The 13,115-nt window shown below is 39.1% G+C and overlaps 1 protein-coding gene across 1 annotated transcript in view; it reads right to left on the bottom strand.

Annotated features, from left to right (window-relative positions):
• CYLD (ubiquitin carboxyl-terminal hydrolase CYLD) overlaps window positions 1-13,115 on the bottom strand; it is a 188,344-nt gene that overhangs the window by 128,769 nt on the left and 46,460 nt on the right. The window lies entirely within an intron of this gene.

Below are 13,115 nucleotides of genomic sequence, written 5' to 3'. Positions count from 1 at the left end.
AACTGTTTGGAACTATTTTATGGCTGTATGCCCCTCCTGATGCCAACCCTATGTGAAGGGTTAATTCATTACTGCAAGTTTCTGTGGTGTTTGGTAGCACAGTGTGTAGAGTATATATGGAGAGGTGTGTATTGAGACAAAAATAAACACCCAATCATCGAACCAGACGAATTAACCAGACATGACTAAAATCCCCAATCTGGCCAGGAATCGAGCCTGGGACCCTCCGAACCAAGTGTCTTTATGCTGACCATTCAGCCAAGGAGGCAGACATCCAGCTACTGTAGCTGCTGAATACCTTCACAAACTGTATTAATAAAATAAGCTAATCAATAACAATATCCTGTAATTTCTAGATTTGTAATACAATTCGTGAGCACTAAATTTCTGTTTTCAAGCCTTTCCATGAAAGAATTAGCTCGAATTCTTTTCTTCTGGACATTAGTGGTAACAATAAATATATACAAGTATACATCTTTTTGTGAAACAATGACCCACAGTACAAATTTTAAAAATCAGCTGTAGGAAATCATATATTATGATTCCTAGTAACATGACATAACATTGCACTTATATTACAGCTGAATAGGAGTAAAACTTCATTGACATGACCCATGCAATGCATCGATGGAAGTGTCTATATCACAACCACCTGCCATAAAATCATAAGTTATGAATTTCATTATGGTCCGTATTGAGAACTGATCACTATCAAAGGGTAGAGAAGGGTCCACCTATTCAATACCATAAGTTTGTATACTGTCTTATAAAACTGGGACTAGTTTCGACCCCATACATTTCTTCTTCTTCTTCTTTTTTTTTTGCTAGTTGCTTTACGTCGCACTGACACGGATATGTCTTATGGCGACGATGGGACTGGAAAGAGCTAGGAGTGCAAAGGAAGCAACCGTGGCCTTAATTAAGGTACAGCCCCAGCATTTGCCTGGTGTGAAAATAGGAAACCACGGAAAACCATTTTCAGGGCTGCTGACAGTGGGGTTCGAAACTACTATCTCCCGAATACTGGATACTAGCCGCACTTAAGCGACTGCAGCTATCGAGCTCGGTCTGCGTCATCTTCAGCCATGTTACAATTAGAAGACATATGCACACATATAACCAATAATAAATTAAACACGTTGGTAAGCCACAAATTTACAGTCTTAATTTAAACCATTGATGAAGTCCAAACAACACATCCAAACTTGAAACTAAATGACACATCAAAACAGTTGTGGTTGATGCTGAACTATGTTGTCTTTCTTACAGCAGTCAAATGTTCTTGAGTTGATTTGGGAGTTGGCATAGACGAGCAACTTGATTTATAATTTATGTTTGTTCAATGTAATATGGATAATGACTTTATGTAGCTTGAAGAGAAACATTCATAATTGTGAATAGGTATACCTTTTCATCAGATGTAGTGATCTATTGTTTAATTTGGTTTGATGTGAATGTCCCTGTGTTCTTCATAAGTTGCGTGCATCTGATACGGACACCAACACCCACTATAAAACTCATACTTAATTCACCGGGCGAGTTAGCCGTGTGATTAGAGGCGCGCAGCTGTGAGTGTGAATCTGGGAGATAGTGGGTTCGACCATGGAGTTAGTAAATAATACACTAGAGGTAGCATTGGCACCATCGTCTACGAGAGAATCACTGTAGCAAGCGGAGTATGTTGAAATTGCAGTTGTTTGGCAAAAAGCTCACTCCGCTGTACTCATCAATGTAAATATGGGACTTTTAAAACTGTGTGAATATAGATAAGGTTTAAAATTCTTACATGTAAACATTCTCAGATACTACAGTATACTTGCGATGCTTCTCTCCAGTAAAAAAGAAAGCCCTAAAGGTATAAACAATGGAGAAATGCGCGATAAAAGAGGACGGTGTTCAGGTGCAGTTAAGTAACACAAAATGAATTTACTGTTCATATTAAGTCTTCTAACAACATACGTTTAGATGGAAGGCATGTATATTTTGCTATCCTTTGTGTAAATGACCAGGACTTTGGTATAATTCTGCCCAACAACAGAAAATGTCCTCTCCCGTACGAAGCGGATAAGCAAGTTTTTAGGCCTAAAAGTGTTGGCGGGGTTTTGGGGTAAAGTAGACAAAATATGTTCATCGCCGGTATAGACGCTGGCTTTCTGAGCCCAAGTTGGCAGGTTCAAGCCTGGCTCAGTCTGGTTATACTTGAAGGTACTCAAATGTGTCAGCCTATTGAAGATAGATTTACCGGCACATGAAGAAACTCCCCTGGGAAAATATTTCTCAGCATCTCCGAAAACCGTGTAAGTAGTTAGTGGGACATAAAACCAATGTTATTATGATTATTAATATTATTATTATTATTATTATTATTATTATTATTATTATTATTATTATTATTATTACTATTGTCGATGTTTTCTAAAAGCGATTAAAGTGAAAATATGACACTCGGTTGTGGTTTCAGCCTAATATGGAGTTTTTATTTAGCTTTTCCTAAAATGTATGATTTGCTTTAAGATTTTAACTTGTACAATGATTTCCATTAATGGAAAGGGAGAGTGGTAAATTATACGATTGAAGAGAACTGAAAAAATACAATAATTTTTACAATTTGCTTTACATCGTACCAACACAGACAGACCTTATGGCAACGATGGGATAGGAAAGGACTAGGAATGGGAAGGAAGTACCTGTGGGCTTAATTAAGGTACATCCCCAGCATTTGCCTGGTGTGAAAATAGGAAACCACGCAAAACCATCTTCGGGGCTACCAACAGTGGGGTTTGAACCCACTATTTCCCTAAAGAAAGCTTACAGCTGCATGGCCCTAACTATACAGCCAACTCGCTCGGTCAATAATTTATTATGCTTGATATAGTCCTATACGACATTTAAGGGAATAATATTAACGAAAGTAAAGGACTCAGATGTTCATACGGTGTTGCACATCTAGTCTCTAAATTTTAACACATTGCGGACAGGAGATGAGTTCACTCGTGTCTGGCTGGCCAACCGCTGTGGACAGGAGACGAGTTAACTCGTCTTTACGAGACTTGTACGTTCGGTGACATCTGTCGAAACCTCTGATACTATCTGGCTGTCAAGTTTACTAGAATCTCGGCGTTGAAGCTTTTGCTTATTCCATGCTAGCTTTGCTTTACGTTCTTCTTCTGTTTTATGATTCATTTGCTAAGTTTTCCAACCTCGTATTTACATCGTTTGAGGAGCCATGTGGTGGGTAAGATGGCGTTTCCCAGACTGAAAACAAGCGTAGATGCAGACGAGATTTTTAATTAATTATATGCGGATAAGTATTAAGATTGCCCCAGTGATGTTGACGATCACGAGTTCGATGTTGATAGCTATTCTAACAAAAGTGTCTCGGTTGATAATATTGATGAGCGCCCTCCAAAACAATGTGAAGTAGTGGTGGTCGAGAACGAGGCTGAAAGTGATGTAGTGAGTGTAAATGGAAGTGATATGTCTATTTCTTCTGATGAATGGGTAGAAAAATAATAGTTCGCCGACTTTAAAGGATTTCCCAGGAGTTCCTGGTATAACGGTAAGACTTGATGAGCCTCAAAACATTGACGAAGTGAGGGCTTACTTTTTGCGATGATTTCTTTGAACTTGTATCCAAAGTACTACTTCATTACATAAAATATCCCCTAAGGGCATGAAGTGGCCTGATATAACTCATTGTGTATTGCAAAAATTGTTTGGTTTGTTTATATTGATGGGACAGGTAAAAAAATCATGTTGAAAAGACAACTGGTCAACTGATCCCTTCAAAATTTGCTGTGTCCCTTCACGGAGGTCATTGCTACAACAGCCTACCACACCAGAAAATATTATTAGGACTCTTACCAAAGGTCTCCAGTAAATTTCACCATAATCAGTAGAAGGTTAGTGAAGTTAGACTAATTTGTTTATGTGCACGCGCTGTAGCAGTAAGTTACACAGAAAATGGCCGGGCACAGGGGTTGAGCAGTGTGATGAGCACCCAGTCCGCAATGTGTGAAAATCTGGTAAGGTATGAATGGGGACTGCTTGCTACACGCATTGTTCGAAGGGAAAGCAACAAACTGTATACACAGAAAATATATTAAATAGATTTTAATACTATAAATACACATAGAAAGTGAAAAACTGAGCACAATTCCAGGCTATCATGCACATCTTTTCTTATTTTCTTTTTTGTACCAATTTGTTTTACGTTACACTGACACACATAGGCCTTACGGTGACTATGGGACAGGAAAGGGCTAGGAGTGGGAATCAAATGACTGTGGCCTTAATTAAGATACAGCCCCAGCATTTGCTGGTGGAAAAATTGGAAACCATCTTCAGGGCTGCCGACAGTGGGGTTTAACCCCACTATCTCCTGAATGCAAGCTGACAGCTACGTGATCTAAAGCCTGCAGTCACTCGCTCGGTATCATGCACATGATTTTTCTGGATATTCGCTTTCAAAGGCAGGGCCACTCAGAGAAAGGAAAATGTCATCCCTTATATTTCCTAAAACATTAATTTCAGTCTTCAAGAAAGAATCTCATTCACACTGACAGGGGAATCCATCGCAAAGTCAGCCCAAGTAGGCCAATTCACATGACAATAAGTGTCACGCAAAGTATTATTTTAACACACGGAAATGAATTTCAAGGAAACATACTGTACCAGGAAAAGTTGTGGGCAAAGGGCATGAGTAGGACCTCAGGGAGTGGAACTGGGTTTTGGAGCCGATACAGAGAAGGATAGTCTCGCAGAGCGAATAATAGATGGTAAATAATTTTTTTTCTTAAAACAATTTATTAATTTTTCACCCTGCGGTATGATTATTGACTCAAATTTTGCATAGAAATTAAATGTCGAAAATAATCTCCTTAAAAAAAAAAAAAAAGGCATAAATATCATTGGTTTCAAAGTCTTTCATATGTGGGAATTTCCACCTAAAGTCTTTTTAAACCTAAGCACACTTTTATAATTGTAAATGGATATGAGAAATTATCAAAGTTTTCAGTTCTCAGTTCGTCAATCTCGATATATAGCACACTTGAAAGCCTACAGTCTTTCTACGAGAAATTAAATTTATCACTTTTGAGAAATTATGAAAATTGTTCACACGCGACACTGAAGTTTCACTGTTCAAAATAAATGAAAAAGTTTAGTCAGTTTGTTACTCACTTATGACAAGAACTGTTGCTACCAAATGTCGAAAGATGGACGTCTGGAATGTTCCATGTAGAATCAGGATTGGCGATGTTGACGTTCCCAATGAGGTGATGACAGCTGAAACTGGATCACGTTGAGTTGTAGCTTGTTCGGGTGATTTTCGCACACGAAAATTTACTTAGTGTGAGTAGTTTATCACTGACACTGTTGAACACTATTTATGGCGTATGAAGAATCACAGTCCTTTCTGTACGAAATGCTATTTACAGTCGTTATTGAAACGTTCAGAATCACACAGTTCACATAAAAAAAATAGAAAGTAAGTCGATAAGCACAGTCTTTGAACACAGTCTGAAGTTGCTAGGGATTATTTTCTGCTAATCCTGTTACTATCATGTTATATTAACACAGAAAAGTTCTCACTTTTTCACGTGAATATGAGTTTTGGTAATTCTAAGTATTAGGCTCAGTAGAAGTTCAATGTTACTTGAAGTTACCTAAGTCCACACGTAATGAAATAGTTAATATTTGTACTCCAATAAGTTCACTCGCGTTACAGTCTTAAATGTCTTTAGGATTATATTGTAATCGCGACGCGGTATACTAACTGCAGTGCGACGTCCTTTAATAATTCTACCGGTGATAGAATTTCGCGTTCCGGAGATACGACGGAAAGTACTTTTACCGTGACTGCGCGAACATACTGTACGCGGGCCGGTCTCTTCGCTATCTCACTCACACAGCTGTTTGCTTGTCCTTGTACTAGTTTGCGGGCTGTCTGGCCTTGACATATATAGATACCAGCGCAGGGAGGGGTGGCGGCTCTCTCGGCCATGTGACCGTGATTACGTAATTTCGTTGAGACTTTAAATTATTATAACTCAACAACCGTTTGATGCATTAATTTGAAATTTACAGGGATTAACTTTTATGATGTTTGCTATAATTCAGCGCTTGTCCCGTTGAAATTGGTTAAGGCGTTAAAAAGCTGTTAAAAGAAAATTTCTTTCGAGAAATATCTCTAGGGGAGGTGAGCTTCAAGCGACAGGTGACGTCACTTGACTCCGCCTAGCGCACTCGTAGGGTCTGGCACATACTGGAACATTCTTTACATGGATGTTCGTACGTCGGTCGGATCTTTAATGCTGGAAATAACATTTCTTTCAATTAACATGGACCAGGACCTAGGCCTTCCTGGTACAATACCTGTGAAATGATACGCCAGTGCCCTTTATGAACTTCTCTATGCAGCCATAAGCTGCACAGGAGACTGCCATTTTCCTTCAGAGAAGTATATACTTCAATTTATCGGAAAGCTCCAGTAGTGACAGTGCGAAACAATCCAGCTTTTGCCAAACAGCGAGCTCGTTCAACTTCGCACGTGACTGCAGCGCCAATGCTACCTCTAGTGTACTATTTACTAACTCTATGGTTCGAACCCCACTGTCGGCAGCCCTGAAGATGGTTTTCCGTGGTTTCCCATTTTCACACCAGGCAAATGCTGGGACTGTACCTTCATTAAGGCCACGGTCGCTTCCTTCACATTCCTAGGCCTTTCCTGTTCCATCTTTGCCATAAGACCTATCTGTGTCGGTGCGACTTAAAGCAAATAGCATACTTCATTCTCTTAACTCTTTCACAACCTTCATAACAGTTTCATGATTCTAGTTCTTTGAAAACATTTAAGAACAAGCTACCTAAACAACTGATAGGGAATCTGCCACCTGAGCGAAAGCCCTGAATGCAGGTGACTGATTGGTTGATGACTCATTGATTGCTTCTCACCTAATAAGGCGTTCCAACATTTACACACAGCAATTTTGCACACTCCACTGAGAGTTTCCTAGTTTAGAGGAATAAATTAACCTTTTCAATACAATATATCAAGTAAATTGTCAATTTATTCCTATAATTGCATTTCAATACGGAACAAAAATGAAATGTATAGCTTATAATAAGTTTCCTAGTTTGTTAAATTTTTGCAGTTTTTCTATTTACCTTCATATTTCTCTGCAGTTTATTACATCCAGTATTGCTAGGTCTTAATATGTAATATGTCTGGCCAGTTCAGTCTGAAACAGTAACAGAGTAGACCGTACAGCCAGTGTCTCTACAGCAAATGGCAAGCAGCAAAAACTAACTAGGCTCCCCAAGGGGGCTAACGGCTCTGGTCAGATGAACTTCTATGGGTAAGGTGTGATGATCCCCACAGTGGAGGAATGCCACTGAAATCCATTAAGCAGTGTATGTACTCCATGTCTGAAGAATGGCTGCAACAGCTGTCTGTACTCCATGTAGGAGAGGCCTAGTATAATTCACCTTTCTGAATAACATTCAGAACTCTCATTCGAGGATTCATCCTCTTCTCAAGATAACACCTTAGAAAGCAGACCATGAAAGGTCTTTTGACAAAAAATTCCACCGTCTGCAATCATAAATTGCAGAGAAGACGCATTCGGATTCAGTGGGCTGTTATTCAGAAGATATGACGGATAGAAGCATCTGAAAACCCAATAGCCAATGCACACTCAAAAACTACAAAAAATTAACCCTAAACAAATCTCATTCTCCTTGAGACACAAACTCCCTGGGTCAAACTGGAAAATTAGAGATCACCGACATCATGAACAACATAAAATTCTAATCATGGCCCTTAAAGAAATTAGGAACAGTGATGAAGACCCTCTGGAATCGCAAGGATACCAACTTTATAAAGAAATCCCAGGAAAACAGGTCATGAAAAATTGCCCACAATTTGGTAATGGATTCTAATAAATCTCAAAATCATAGACTCAGTCTTAAAATTTAAAACGCAATCCCCCCAGACTTGTAACCCTACCTTTGAAATCTACAAATAAGACCTAAAAAATTATTAATGCACACACTCCTACCAATCAAAAAAAAAAAAAAAAAAAAAAACACAATAAAAGACAGATAAGAAACAGAAAAATTCTGCAATCTCCTTGATCAAACATTAATCAATATCTCTCCACGTAACTTAAGTCTTCCTTGTGAACAGTCGAGATTTCCTTATAAAGACGCGGAGCATAGCTCTCTGCGAAACATAAAGACTTCCGACTTGTTTTCTTGACATGGCATATGCCCACATGCATATGTCATGTCTACAAGTAAGGGCTGTGAAAGCATCAATGTTAACATTAAAATTCTTCTTGGCGATTTCAACAAACAACTGAGACAAGAAAGAAGATAAAGAGAAATTGTTGGAAAACAGCCAGCACATAAAATAACAAACAAAAACGGTCAAGGGTTGATTGAAATTTGCAAAAACCATAACCTCCTCTCAAAATCAACATGTTTTTAAAGGAAACCCCATAAAAGAAAAACCTGGAAACATCCTGACTTCAGAAAAGGTGAATGGCAGCTAGACTGCATCTGTATGTCCAACCCTTGATTGTTTCTCTACGGGGTCAGGTATGAAGCGAGATGAATCTTCGTAGCATGTTTTTATGACCAGATGCCCTTCCTGACGGCAACCTGATCGGAGGAGTTAATGAGATGAAATGAATGACGTGATATGATAATAAAAGGAGAGGGTCACCTGGTACCAGCACATAGACTACTGTTGAATAACACTACCGCTTTACGACCCCATCTGTAGGATGAATCACCATCAGCAGCTTTATATGCCCTCACTGTATATGAGCACAGCAGAGAGGTTTAGAATCAAATCCAGGGTTTTGGCACACAATCAAGGGATTAGAAAATGTATACCACTGACCCTGCTGGTCAACATTCTAATGGAGAATTTTTTTTCCACCAATGGGACTTGAACTGGCTAACCACAGTGTAAGACCACATAGACTTGATGCCTTAATGATCATGGCCACCAGGTGGGCTACAGCTAAACCACATCTGCACGGATAAATTTTACCATCGAGAAATCCACAATGTCAAAGTCCTAACTGGAGTAGACTCAGGATCAGGCCATTACATGCATTGTAAAGATCTTTTTTTTTTTTTTGCTAGTTGTTTTACGTCGCACCGACAAAGATAGGTCTTACGGCGACGATGGGACAGGAAAGGGCTAGGAGTGGGAAGGAAGCGGCCGTGGCCTTAGTTAAGGTACAGCCCCAGCATTTGCCTGGTGTGAAAATGGGAAACCACGGAAAACCATCTTCAGGGCTGCTGATAGTGGGATTCGAACCTACTATCTCCCGGATGCAAGCTCACAGCCGCGTGTAAAGATCAAAATAAAACTAACCCCAATAATAAATAAAAAACCTCCAAAGAAAAACAGGAGAAAATTCAACACCGGAAAACCTACGATCATAAATCTCCATCAACTTAGTCAAAATGTGGATCACGGAGAAAATTCTGGAGCACTGGACCACAGGAATAATCCATCCATTATTAAAAAAATAATTACAGGGGAACAACTTTTCTGAACTGGACAAACAAAATTTTCTTTTGCATAATTTACAACAGGATCAAAAAACACTCTGGAACCACAATCTGGGAGAATACCAAGGAGGATATCACTCATACAGAAGCAGCCCAGACCAAATTCTCAGCCTGAAACTAATAATGGAATATTACCAGAGCAGAAATAAACAGTTCTTTATCTCATTCATACATTTCAAAAAGTATATGATAGCATCCATACACCCACTCTTTTAAAAATCCTCAGATCATACAGTCTTCACCCCAAATTAAACTAACATGAATTCCAAGATAAAGTTCAGGGGAGAAGTGTCAAAAGCTTTTACAATAAAAACTGGCCTCAGGCAAGGTGACAAATACCCCCATGGTTTTTTAATATAGCTCTCAGTTTACATCATGAAACTTTAGTAAAAGGAAAACCCACCTAAAATCAAAATTGGGGCAAAAACCTCAGTATGAATAAATGGCCTGGGGTTTTCAGATGATTTAGCTCTCTTAACCCTTGACTTGGAAGAAGTTTGTGCCCAGATCACCAATCTCCAAAACATCGCCCTAAAAATAGGATTATGAATATCCTTCGAGAAAACTCAGATCATGCCCATGACACCATCATTATCACCATCGACTATCTAAAGTTGCCTGGGTGTGATGTACGAGCCTCCTCCATCTTTGTCCATGAACCACTGTTCCCTCGTAATCTTCTCCCAATCTTGCCCATTCCTCTCAACATCTTTCTTCACCAGATCTGTCCATTTCCCTCTGGGTCTACACACTGGTCTTTTTCTTTTTACTTCTCTTTCATATTCTCTTCTTGCAGTCCTGCTTGCGCTCATCCTTCTTACATGGCCAAAACACTACAGTCTTGCTTTCTGAATCCTCTGCAGTAAGGAGTCTCCTATTCCCACCTCCTCTCGGACTTTTTCATTTCCTGAACTTGTCCTTCCTGGTCTTGTGTATCATGGTGTGTAGGAACTACATTTCTGCAGCTTGGAGTTTTGAGTTGTCTTGTCCCATTAACATGGTAGTTTCCAAGCTAAATGTGAGGATGGGTGTATAATATAATTTATATAATGTCATCTTTGCTTTAAATGGTTCTTATTTATCCCACAGCAGTCGTCTTACTTGGTGGTAAAAATGAGTTGCCTTGCTAATTCGACTGTCCACTTCATACTCTGCAAGGTTGTCTTTTGGTACTATACTACCCAAGTACTTAAACGTTGGAACACTGTCCAGTTTGGTGTCATTTATTCTGATTCGTGGTTTGTCATCTCTCCTCTGTAACTTCATCACCACCATCTTAGCCTTGTAGATATTTAAATCGTACCTCTTAAACTCTTGACTCCATTTCTGCAGCTTTTTCTCCACGTTATTTTCAGTTTCACTCCAGATCACCACGTCGTCTGCACAGATGAAAGCTTGCAAGTCCTGCTGCTCTTTCCTTTTTAGAGCCTTTATTATGACATCCATCACAGTGATAAATAAGAGGGGTGACAAAGCACTGCCTTGCTGCACTCCTCTCTTAGTTTCAAACCATTTGAACAGCCCACAACCCACTTGCACACAACTTCCGGTTTTATCATACAGCAGCTTTACTTTTGCAAATAAGACTGTCACAAACTCCCAGCTCTTTTAGGCATTTCCAGATATGCTCCCTTGGTACACTATCATAAGCCTTTTTGATTTGTAGGAATAGTAGAAAAAGTGGTTCCCAGTGCTTTTCCATTAACATCCTGACAGCAAAGATAGGGCCTGCAGTTGTTCTTCCAGGCCTAGAACCATATTGTTCCTCTTCCAATAAAGGTTCTACAATTTCTCTTAATATACTCTCTATGATTTTTTCCCCCAGAAGTTTTAGACTGTGAAAGAGCAAAGTAATTCCACGGTAGCTGATGCATTTCCGTCTACTCCCCTTCTTGAAAAGAGATACGATTATACCCATCTTCCAGTCTTCTGGCATAGTGTTTTCCTGCCATACGGTGTTAAGGAGTCGATATAACCACTGGACTGCTGGAGTTCCTGCTGCTCAGAACAAATCTGTACTTAACTCATTCACTCCAATTGCTTTTCCTTTCCTCATACTTTTCATGAACTTTTCTATCTCCAGCCATGTAATTGGGGTTTTTATGCTTCTACTTTCCTCATTAATACTACAGGGTTCCTCAGTGTCTGATGTAGTGCTCGCTACTCCATTTACAAGATTATTAAAAAAAATCTTAAATTCATTCCTGATTTCATCTTCTTCCCACACTAAGGTTCCATTGTCCCCTTCTATTGCCTTTACATCCTCTTGTTCACACCTTCTATTTTTTACTACCCTATACAATAATTTCCTTTTTCCTCTGCTATCTAATTCTAATTTATCCACAAACTCATTCCATACTTTTTCCTTCTTTTCTCTTACTAACCTCTTAACTATGAGTTTCTTTGTTCTATAAAGTTCCTATAGTCTATTAACTTCTTGACTTACTTGGTCTTGAACAGTTTGTTGTTTTTCTTTATTTAGCATCTTTTTTGCATAGTTTCTTGCTTTAATGGCTATTCTGACTTTGTCGTTCCACCAAGGTGTCTCTTTTTCTTTCTTGGTCGATTCTGTTAACCCACAGAGTTCTTTAGCTTCTCCCACAAATGTATCTTTAAAAAGTTTCCACTCTTCCTCTACTGTTGTTTCACCCTGTGGTAGGTTTTGTTGTATTCTATTTTGATATTCTTCCTGGAACTGAGCTTTTTCTAATTTTCATGTCTTTATTTTTTGTTTCCTCTTTGTTTTCTTCTGAATTTCATTTATTATATGGTCCAAGTCCATGATCAGCAATCTATGGACACTGTCCATACTTTTGCTGGGAATTATGACCTGTGTTAGAACAGTCATCAAGAAAGGACGGAGAAATTTTATCATTTAGACTTTCACGGCCCGTGTAACTATTCATGAGGTATGTTTTGGGCTTATGCCGTGTAATTAATTGTAAACACACTTGATGCGTTTCAAAAGGAACCTTGCCTTTCTTCATCAGGAGACAACAGAGAAATTTGTGTTCTAAAATTTATTGTAGTATACTTTTTTATTCAATTCGGAAACATCAAGAGAGGCCGGAGAAATTTATTTGTGTTTTAAAATTTATTGTAATATAAATCAGTTGCAAATTTCGAACCTGTGAATGACAGATTGTCTATACTCACAATTAAATGCGCGAACACAACCTACGCCCCAGTTAACGCACATGCTCCTACAAACGATAAGAACAAGTCTGATTCAGACGAAGTTGATAATTTCTGGGACCTACTGGATGAAAAATTAAACAAAATCCCCAAACACCATGTCAAGCTTCTTTTGGGTGACTTCAATGCCCAACTAGGTCGTGAACAGAAGTACAAGAGAGTTATAGGAAATTACCCTGCTCACAAAAGAACCAATCCCAACGGTAAAAGACTGGTGTCCATTTGCGAAAATCACAACCTGCAGGTCATGTCGACCCACTTTCGCCATCTACCCAGAAAGCAAATGACTTGGCGTTCTCCCGTCCAAGCTCTCGGAGAGTTCCAAATTG

This window comes from Anabrus simplex, chromosome 1 (genome assembly GCF_040414725.1).
Source record: "Anabrus simplex isolate iqAnaSimp1 chromosome 1, ASM4041472v1, whole genome shotgun sequence".
Taxonomy (NCBI): domain Eukaryota; kingdom Metazoa; phylum Arthropoda; class Insecta; order Orthoptera; family Tettigoniidae; genus Anabrus; species Anabrus simplex.
This window is presented reverse-complemented; position numbering and strand designations above follow the sequence as displayed.